Source organism: Bufo bufo, chromosome 9, assembly GCF_905171765.1.
Source record: "Bufo bufo chromosome 9, aBufBuf1.1, whole genome shotgun sequence".
Taxonomy (NCBI): domain Eukaryota; kingdom Metazoa; phylum Chordata; class Amphibia; order Anura; family Bufonidae; genus Bufo; species Bufo bufo.
Window position 1 is genome coordinate 4,308,913 of NC_053397.1, and position 9,947 is coordinate 4,318,859.

Sequence of the window (9,947 nt, forward strand, 5' to 3'; positions counted from 1 at the left end):
TGCGGCCGGCCAGTATCCTCTTCGCTGGGACCCCCATAATCAGTCATCTTGTAGCGTCTTGCTCCCCTCTGTGTGGGCAGGTAATATTTGCATGTCGCTGTACAGTGGGCCCTAGGCGTCCCAGTCCCGACGCTGCCTCCACCCCACAACTGCTGCGCTGTGAGGAGATCAGTCGGCCCTCATGTCAGGGCTCCTGCGGCTAGTAATGGGGTCACTGTCTCCCCCAATAACGTGTCTGCTCCCCTCCCCCACCGTTGCCCCCTGTAGTCCACTGTCTGAGCAGCTATCTTTACCCAGAAGGTGTTAGACTCCACCCACTTGTCACTTTTCTCCTGTGCATTCAGTCATGTGACATCTAAGCACCGCCCACATTTATAAATGTACGAGAATGTGATGCATGATGGGACGTCGGTGGCTTCAGGTTGGTTCCCTTTATGGGATTGACTGCCGCCATTATCGGCCCGTCTTCCGTGAGCAGTCACTTCCTCGCCATCCGCTGTAGCAGCGACATAGGAACTGTGGCCACAGGGCGTCCGCCATCTTCCTGTCACGCTTTGTGTGGATCACGTAGCCTTTCCTTGAGGACTCTTCTTCTAGGCCTGAAGATTGGGGGTCCAGGTGCAGGTGGTCATCAGAAGTAGAGTGTTTGCGCACACAGCGGCCGTTCCCGGAGCACCGGGCTCTGCTGCACATGGACGCGGCTCCCGAGACGTTCTTCAGGTACTGACCCAGTGTCTCCTCTACGTAGAACTTCACGGCCAGACAGGAATCCTGCAACCAGTCACGACGGGAGCGCGAACCTGCCCCACCACATGGCCGAACAGCAAAACCACACCTGTCACCTGAGATTGAAGGAAATCTCCCCCCTGCCCTGATGGCCTGTTTAGGCCTCTCTCACAGGAACGTAAGGGCGTCCAGTGCCCATGCTGCAGACCACATTACGGCGGTTCCGCAATACACGGGTCACCAGCCGTGCGCATTCCGCATCACGGATGCCGGACCCATTCACTTGAATGGGATCTGCAAATCCAGAGGTATGGAACGGAACCCCACGGAAGCACTTCGGAGTGCTTCTGTGGCGTTCCGTGCTTCTGTTCCGTCAAAAGATAGAACTATCTTTTTTGCAGAACTGGACGGATCGCGGACCCCCATTCAATTTAATGGGTCTGCGATCCGCACCGCGGCTGCCCCACAGTCGGTGCCCCGTGTATTGTGGACTGCAATTTGCGGCCCGCAGCACGGAGCCCTTACGTTCGTGGGCAAAGAGGCCTTTACAGTGCAGCAGTCTGGAGCAGAGGTTGCATTTGAGGTACATATAACATTAACCTGCTATTACCTTTTTGGGTTCCACTTCTGTTTTTTTGCACTTTACATTTATCATGTTCACCCGTGCTCCATAACTAATGCCTTACTCTTATTCCTAGGGTCAGTACGATTTTGGGGAGACCAAACATGTTTTAGTTTTAGGTGTTTTGTACTACTTTTGCGCAATAATAACATGTCTCGTCATGTCGTCGCACGCAAGATGTGGTTTTCATTGGTACCATTGCACATCCACTGCACTGCCGGCCCAGGAGAGGCTCTGCTAACCGTGAGTACAAACAACTACTACCCCATCGGCCCACTGTAGCCTCGGTGCGTTTCCCCTGCGGTCCGGCTCGCTGAAAGTATACCATTGACCGTATAAAGCTCTGTACTGTATTATCAAAAGATCAAAAGTTAAGTAATTTTTATGAATAAAGACTAAACCTCCAAGTAAAAATAATGTACCTTTCACTTTCAACACATGGGGGAATTCTGCACCATGGAGGCTGATAGGCCAGATGGAAGTTTTGACACCTGAACAACAATAAAGTGCCCCAAACTTCACCCCCTTGTATTAGGAGACTGACTGATCTCATAGGGAGGGAGCCTTGTGCTGCTGACAGGAATAAGGGAAAACAGATTTGCATTCTAAATCTTCCCTTACAGCAGCACAACATATGGGGATATGAGTATAGCGCTCCACAGCCCTGATGTAGCGACATTGGAGGTAGGACAGGTGGACTAGCAGACTCGAACAACGTGTATTACTGTTCCATCTCGGGTCATTTCTGGACTCCAGATCACAGAGATGACTCTGTATAATCTACCTGCCATAGGCTTTCACTATAAGGGCTCATGCACACTGCTGTAGACATTTTAGCAGTCCGCAAATTGCGGATCCTCAAAGGACGCATACTGACTGTGCGTTCTGCATTTTGTGGAACGGTACATCCTGGTCCTCTGTAAGAACTGCCTATTGTCCATTTTGCGGACAAGAATATGACATATTATTATTTTTTTTTTTTTGTGGATCCGCAGATTGGAAGTGCGGATGCGGACAGAACACGGTGTGCTGTCCGTATCTTTTACGGCCCCATTGAAATGAATGATTCCGCACCCAATCAGCTAAAACTGTGGATGAAAATGCGGACCAAAGCCACAGTTGTGTGAATGAGACCTTATTGTGTTCTTTTTGCAGGTTTCTGGAGTCACCAGCTTCAGTGGTCCTTTTCCTGATAGCGTTTTATCCGCTAGCTGTCTTGGATTGCTTTGGTGCGGGTTAGGATCCCATATGGACCCTGAAGCAAAAAAGTGTTGCAGACAATTTGTAGGAGCCGCTAGAGCTTATTTAACCTATGTCTGCTTCGGACTCTGGTCCAAGAATGTCCTCAAATAAAGAGGCATCATCTGGCCTCCAGGGAATCTGAGACTCCACTTCCAGATGGCTCGGAAGTCACAGTTGCCATGGCTGTGCTCCTTATTGATTCCCCTCTACTAGAAATGTGGTCACTTTGGTGAAGAACTGCTATCCAATCTTTATAATTCTTAGTAAAGGAACCACAAGTTCCAGCCAGGCAAGAAGTTCCTTTGAAGTTCTTTTGCATTCCTGGAGGTGACCTGTCTGTAAGCTTCATTTGCTGGACATTGGGAAGCTACCCAAGCAATTCACTCTGAATCAGGAGACCCCACCAGAGGAGTAGCTCAGACTCAAGGGGGCCCAGGGTTAGGCTTATGTCCCCCTTGTAGCTCTGTTCGCTGGCCTTGGATTGTAAGCTAGCACGGCTGTTGCCCCCAAAATGGATGCCGCTATAGCCAAACTGTCCAGGAGGTCCAAACCTTCAGAGGGTGGTTCAAAGTTAAAAGAACCAATGGATAGGAGATCTGAATGTGTATGGACCAAAGAGGTACCAGCTTCTGTGCCAAATTGTGAATCAGGCCTCGTATGGGAGAAAATATTGCTGGTTATTGTGTAAATTCCACCTCCAGAGCAACTGAGAATCCTACAGCAGCTGCTGATGGGGGTTGACGACCTAAAGCCCTCCACTACTGCTCCAGAGACACCTAGAACAACTCTTCAGAGAAGAGGATGGTCAAAAGCTTAATCTCAAAAGCTCCGCTAGTTCAGGCAATCCGGACTGGGGACCAAAAGATCGCCCAGTGGGAGATAGCGATACCACATCTAGTTTAAAAAGGACCTTCTAAGTGGACGATTCCTCCCAGCTCTGATGCCTTCTTAATTCAGTTAGAGAACTTGGAGACTGACCAGAGGGATAATAGACACTAACTCTAGGGGTCCACGGACCTTCAAGAGACAAAATCCCTTTTCAGCTTGGATGTCCACTTAATCAAGCGAAAGGATTTGGAAACAGATGATTAACAGAGACACCACCTTCTGGTGGTCAAGAGCGTTTAAGGTGGACGATCAATTCGTTCATAATTTCATTTGAATGTTGTACTGAGATTCGTCTCCAGACAGCATTAAAACGAAGTTCTGAACAAACCCACTTTGGATCTATCGCTTTAAAGACAATCCAGGGGCTGTGGGCGTAGTGTTGATTCATTGAATTTTCCGTTGGCATACAGATTTCCACCAGTAGCAATGATTCAGAAAGTGATTCCAAAGCCCTTCAGGCTCAGGCTTCTCTCATTGCCATAGTCCCTTCCTGCCCAAAGGTTGATTGGTTCTCCCAGCTCATGTCATTGAGCCAAGGTCAGTTTTGGATACTCAATCTCAGGCGTGACCTGGTGTATCAGGGCAGCCACCAATGCCACAACTTCTGCAGCTTGTCAGGAATCTCCTGAGGTTTCAAGGACTTATTGAGACTCCAATCCAGACCCTAAGTCATTCCAGAGGATCCACTTCTAACAACATCTATTCCATGCTGAGTCAATCTGATATGGTGTAAAAACACAGGGAAGACATGTAATCCTTCATCAGGGATTTAATGCAAGAAGAGTTTGACAAGGGTCTAGGTCTATCTACCTTGAAGGTCCAGATTCCCACTCTATCTGCCTCTTTTGGCAAACGATATGCTCAAGATCATCCGGTGAAGAGATTTTATAAGACCATCTCTAGACTCAGGCCCAGAGTGCTCCAACCTATCTACTCCTAGGAGCTCCTAAGGAGCTTGTGTGAGCCTCTTCAGGAATCCTCTCTTGCTCCCCTCTTGGAAGGTTTCTTTCCTGTTGGCAATGAATTCTCCCAAAATAGTTAGGCTGAGTTCACACTTCAGTTATTTTCATCAGTTATTGTGAGCCAAAGCCAGGTGCGGCTCTAAACACATAACAGGAGCAGATCTTTCCATTACACCTCATCTCTGTGGAGGCTTCACTACTGGTTTTAGCTCACCATAACTGATGGAAATAACTGACCAAATAACTGAACTGTGAACTGGGCCTTAGTGAACTTCAAGTACTTGGATTATTAGATCTATTTTTTTTTTAAAACATGGTTGTGCTAATGACAGGACCAGAGCCTCTTACCGAAGAGACTCCAGACACTTGTTTTCTACCTTCTGTGGACCTTTAAAATTTAGAGCAGAAGGAAACCAGGAATCTTCCGAAGGCCCTCAGAAGTGGGATGCAACAAGCGTCCATGACCGGGAGCATAGTTCTATGCTGCCGGATGTGATGTCGGTGCCATGGAGGGTCAGGTTGGTGACTAGTTTTTCTCTAGTGGTGAAAGTACAGCAGCGTTACGTCTCTCATAGCCATCATTTCACTTGGCTGAGTAATGTGTGGGTCGTCTTACTCATGTAGATAAATTATGGAAAAATCAGTTGTTTCAGGAAACCAGCTTCATCATTTATCATTCATCATCATATCGTCATCAGAGCGATGGTCTCCTGCCTGATAAAAACCTTAAGTCAGACCAGAAGGCCTGCTAATTCCATGTTTTTCTCCAGAAATAAAGGGTTTTATGGACGGTTTATGCCTCAAGGTTGACATAAGTGCGTTGAATGTTGCTAGCCCGTCTACATTCAAGGCCAGTTTATTGAAGTCTCTGCTTCCTCTCAGTTTTGTCTCATATACTTTAATGAGTTATTCTCCAGACTCAAGCCAAACTGTATTTCTATGGGATCCCTTTGAGCCCTCGAAGGATTACTTTAGGTTGACCTCTAAAGTGTGGTCACATAGCAAATGTGTTTTAGGTTCTGGATTATTCAGATCCTTAAATTGCTTCTGGAATCAGTTATGCTGAGGTCTCCGCCATTATTCAGCTTAAAGGGATAGCTCTTCGGATAATACTTCTCAGTGATATTGTCTTGTTATGCTGCATTGTCTCTCTATCGAGACTGCAGATCGCTTCCTGTATGAGCAGAGCGCACCTGTGCGGCGGTTTCTTGACCACTCCTAATTGTTTCTGTACGCGGGGCAAGTGTTTGTGAAGAGACTTCATTTGGCAGTCTATTGTGAGATCTCTGCAAGAGGTCCCTCCCTAGAGGACTCTACTTGGTATATCCCCATATGTTGTGCTGGGACGTAAGCGAAGCATTGGATTTAGAATGTAAATCTGTTTTCCCTTAATCCCGTCAGCAGCACAAGACTCCCTCCCTATGAGATCAGTCAGTCTGCTAATACAAGGGGGGGAATTTTGGGGCACCTTATTGTGTTCAGGTGTCAAAACTTCCATCTGTCCGATCAGCCCGGAGGGTGCAGAATTCCCATGTGTAGTTCTGCTGACGGGACTAACGGAAAGAGGGCAAGGCTTCATGCTGCCCACAGGATTTACTATAACGTGCACCAGAAAGGGCCCCTGGCTGCTGTGAACTTCACTCAATAATTTTTTAAGGTGCATCTCACACCAGTGCAGGGCCATCAAGACTGGACTATGGGGATGTATTTGGGATGCCAGGCTTGAGTAATGTCCCTCAACCTCTATTAGAAAGTTGTAGAACTTTTCATTGTAGAATACTTAATGAGCATTTACAGCGCTGTGTACCGGCCCTTTAACTATAAATTATTATTACCTTGCTGGAGCTGTAGTCCAAGTTCCCCCATAAAATGATCCCCGCAGCCCCCAGAGCTGCGCTCTGTCCGATCGTCTGGATCAAATCTTCCTGCAGGAAAACACAACATGGATAACAATCTGTGGTTCCAGTATAATAAAGGCACTAAAATACGAGGGCTCCAGATCCAAAGAGCCCAGAGAGCTCATCATCCATCACTCAGTAGCCATTAGTCATCAGCCTTCACCCATCAGTCATCATCCATCACTCTTATGATGTAGCTTCAGGTTTAGCAAATGAATAACACATTTTTATAGCTAGAATGTGAACAAGACCCCAAAGAAAGCTTAGATACACAGTTGAGCAGATATCCCACACTAGGATTAGATACATAGCTCAGCAGATGGTATCACACATGATAGTATTAGATACCGCAGCTCAGCAGTAGACTGTCATTACCTTGGTGAGGAAGTCCATGCTGTAGGTGTACACTATGCGGGTGTATGGCAGCACAGGTAGCCCAGGGCCCTTTGGCAGCTTTGACACTCTGATGGCTTCTTCCACACGGTGCCTTACAAATGGCCGCACATACTCAGAGCCTTTCAGGTCTTTGTCCAGGTAGATGTGCGGGTACAAGGCCCGGCTGACGTTCCAGAGCCAGGTCAGGTCATCGTTCCGATGCACCTCCTCCTTTGGACATCTCCCACTGTAGTTCTGGCTGCTGTTCTTGTATTCAAAGTTATAACATTCAGGGAAACCGTAGAACCCCCAGAGACCTCGAGGGCTCTGTCTGAGGCCGAGCTGAAGAGTGGTCTTCAAGAAGTCCTTGGCAGCTGCTTCAAACTGCCTCTTAGCCACTCTCTTTGCCTTCCTATATGACCAGTATGGATGCCCTTGACTTACCAGCCGTAGTGACCGCTGCTGGTACAGTAACATTCTCTCCCAGTTACGATCCCACAGGGGTCTCCAATGTTCCTAGTCTACCACGGCCACTCCTCTAAAGTTGACGTCAAGCATGATGCTTCTCAGGTCCTTCTGAGCTTTATCCAGATGTTCCTCCAGGCTGCTGTTCTAGGGGAGACCACCATTGACCGGTTCATTGTCTTGGTTGTAGTAGGGGTACAGGCCCAGCTGGGTTTTGTATAAGATCACTATCTCAGAGCCCAGGAACGAGAGGTTCTGGTTGATGATGATGTCATAATTTTGGAAGTTAATCGCAACCCCATATTTGTCCAAGCATGGACTAGTTGGTGCATTCCAGAGGATAACAAATGGCCGTTCTGAAACATCTACATAACAATCGGCCGGGAAATACAAGAAGGAGAGAAGAGGAAGAGCGTAGAGGGCGGCCATGAGGAGAAGGTGGGGGGACAAACTGTCACTATGAGTCCAACCTGAGGAAAGAGAAGTGATGAGAGCATGGCAGCAACCGCAAGATACACAGGTTACCCCTACATGAACCTGAACAGCACACAGCTTTCTCCGGTCCTAACAGTTTGTTACAATGTATCAGTATAGGTTAAATATAAATCACAGAGGATTGTGAACTCTGGCAACTGAAATTTAATGTGGATAAGTGCAAGATAATGCACCTGGGGCGTAAAAACCCAAGGGCAGAATATAGAATATTTGACACAGTCCTGACCTCAGTATCTGAGGAAAGGGATTTAGGAGTAATTATTTCAGAAGACTTAAAGGTGGGAAGACAATGTAATAGAGCAGCACGAAATGCCAGCAGAATGCTTGGATGTATAGGGAGAGGTATAAGCAGTAGAAAGAGTGAAGTGCTTATGCCGCTGTACAGAACACTGGTGAGACCTCACTTGGAGTATTGTGCGCAGTACTGGAGGCCATATCTCCAGAAGGATATAGATACTCTAGAGAGAGTTCAGAGAAGAGCTACTAAACTAGTACATGGATTGCAGGATAAAATTTACCAGGAAAGGTTAAAGGACCTTAATATGTATAGCTTGGAAGAAAGAAGAGACAGAGGGGATATGATAGAAACTTTTAAATACATAAAGGGAATCAACTCCAACCACAAGAGGACACAGTTTTAAATTAGAGGGGCAAAGGTTTAAAAGTAATATAAGGAAGTATTACTTTACTGAGAGAGTAGTGGATGCATGGAATAGTCTTCCTGCAGAAGTGGTAGCTGCAAATACAGTGAAGGGGTTTAAGCATGCATAGGATAGGCATAAGGCCATCCTTCATATAAGATAGGGCCGGGGGCTATCCATAGTATTCAGTATATTGGGCAGACTAGATGGGCCAAATGGTTCTTATCTGCCGACACATTCTATGTTTCTATGTTTCTATTGTCTACTCTGGATACAATGTAATGAAACCCTCAGCTGACTTAGGTCTTTTGGAGATTTTAGACCCTAGTTGTAAACAAAAATGTTCCTATTCACTTACACAAAGCAGAAATCTAGAAAATGGCAAAAATAGGAACATGAAGTAAATTGCAAAGTTGAAAAAATTACTTTTCCATGGCTCAGGACTGCACATGTCTTATAAAGAGCTCCAAATCTGCACAGACATGAAGTTATATAAGGCTAATTTCACACTCCTGGCAGGCTGATCCTACATCATTGCTGGGTAGTACTGGGATGGCTGCTGGCCCCATTCACTATAAGGGTGGAGATCTGTCCGGTACACGCCAAATATGCCGGGATTTGGTTGGACAAATACTGCTAAATGCACTATGGCGAGCTCACAGCAGATCATACAGCCACCACTAGAGGGAGCTCACTACATACAGATTATACAGCCACCACTAGAGGGAGCTCACTACATACAGATTATACAGCTACCACTAGAGGGAGCTCACTACATACAGATTATACAGCCACCACTAGGGGGAGCTCACTACATACAGATTATACAGCCACCACTAGAGGGAGCTCACTACATACAGATTATACAGTCACCACTAGAGGGAGCTCACTACATACAGATTATAAAGCCACCACTAGAGGGAGCTCACTACATACAGATTATACAGATACCACTAGAGGGAGCTCACTACATACAGATTATACAGCCACCACTAGAGGGAGCTCACTACATACAGATTATACAGTCACCACTAGAGGGAGCTCACTACATACAGATTATACAGCCACCACTAGAGGGAGCTCACTACATACAGATTATACAGTCACCACTAGAGGAGGCTCTCTACATACAGATTATACAGCCACTAGAGGGAGCTCACTACATACAGATTATACAGCCACCACTAGAGGGAGCTCACTACATACAGATTATACAGCCACCACTATGGGGGGCTCACTACATACAGATTATACAGCCACCACTAGAGGGAGCTCACTGCATACAGATTATACAGCCACCACTAGAGGGAGCTCACTACATACAGATTATACAGCCACCACTAGAGGGAGTTTACTACATACAGATTATACAGCCACCACTAGAGGAAGCTCTCTACATACAGATTATACAGCCGCCACTAGAGGGAGCTCACTACATACAGTTTATACAGCCACCACTAGAGGGAGCTCACTACATACAGATTATACAGTCACCACTAGAAGGAGCTCACTACATACAGATTATACAGCCACCACTAGGTGGAGCTCACTACATACAGATTATACAGCCACCACTAGGTGGAGCTCACTACATACAGATTATACAGCCACCACTACATTAAGCTCTCTACAT

At 46.6% G+C, this 9,947-nt stretch overlaps 1 pseudogene; it reads right to left on the reverse strand.

The window, feature by feature from the left end:
* Positions 1–286: 286 nt before the first annotated feature.
* On the reverse strand, positions 287–7,607 carry LOC120979324 (annotated as a pseudogene).
* Positions 7,608–9,947: the final 2,340 nt, after the last annotated feature.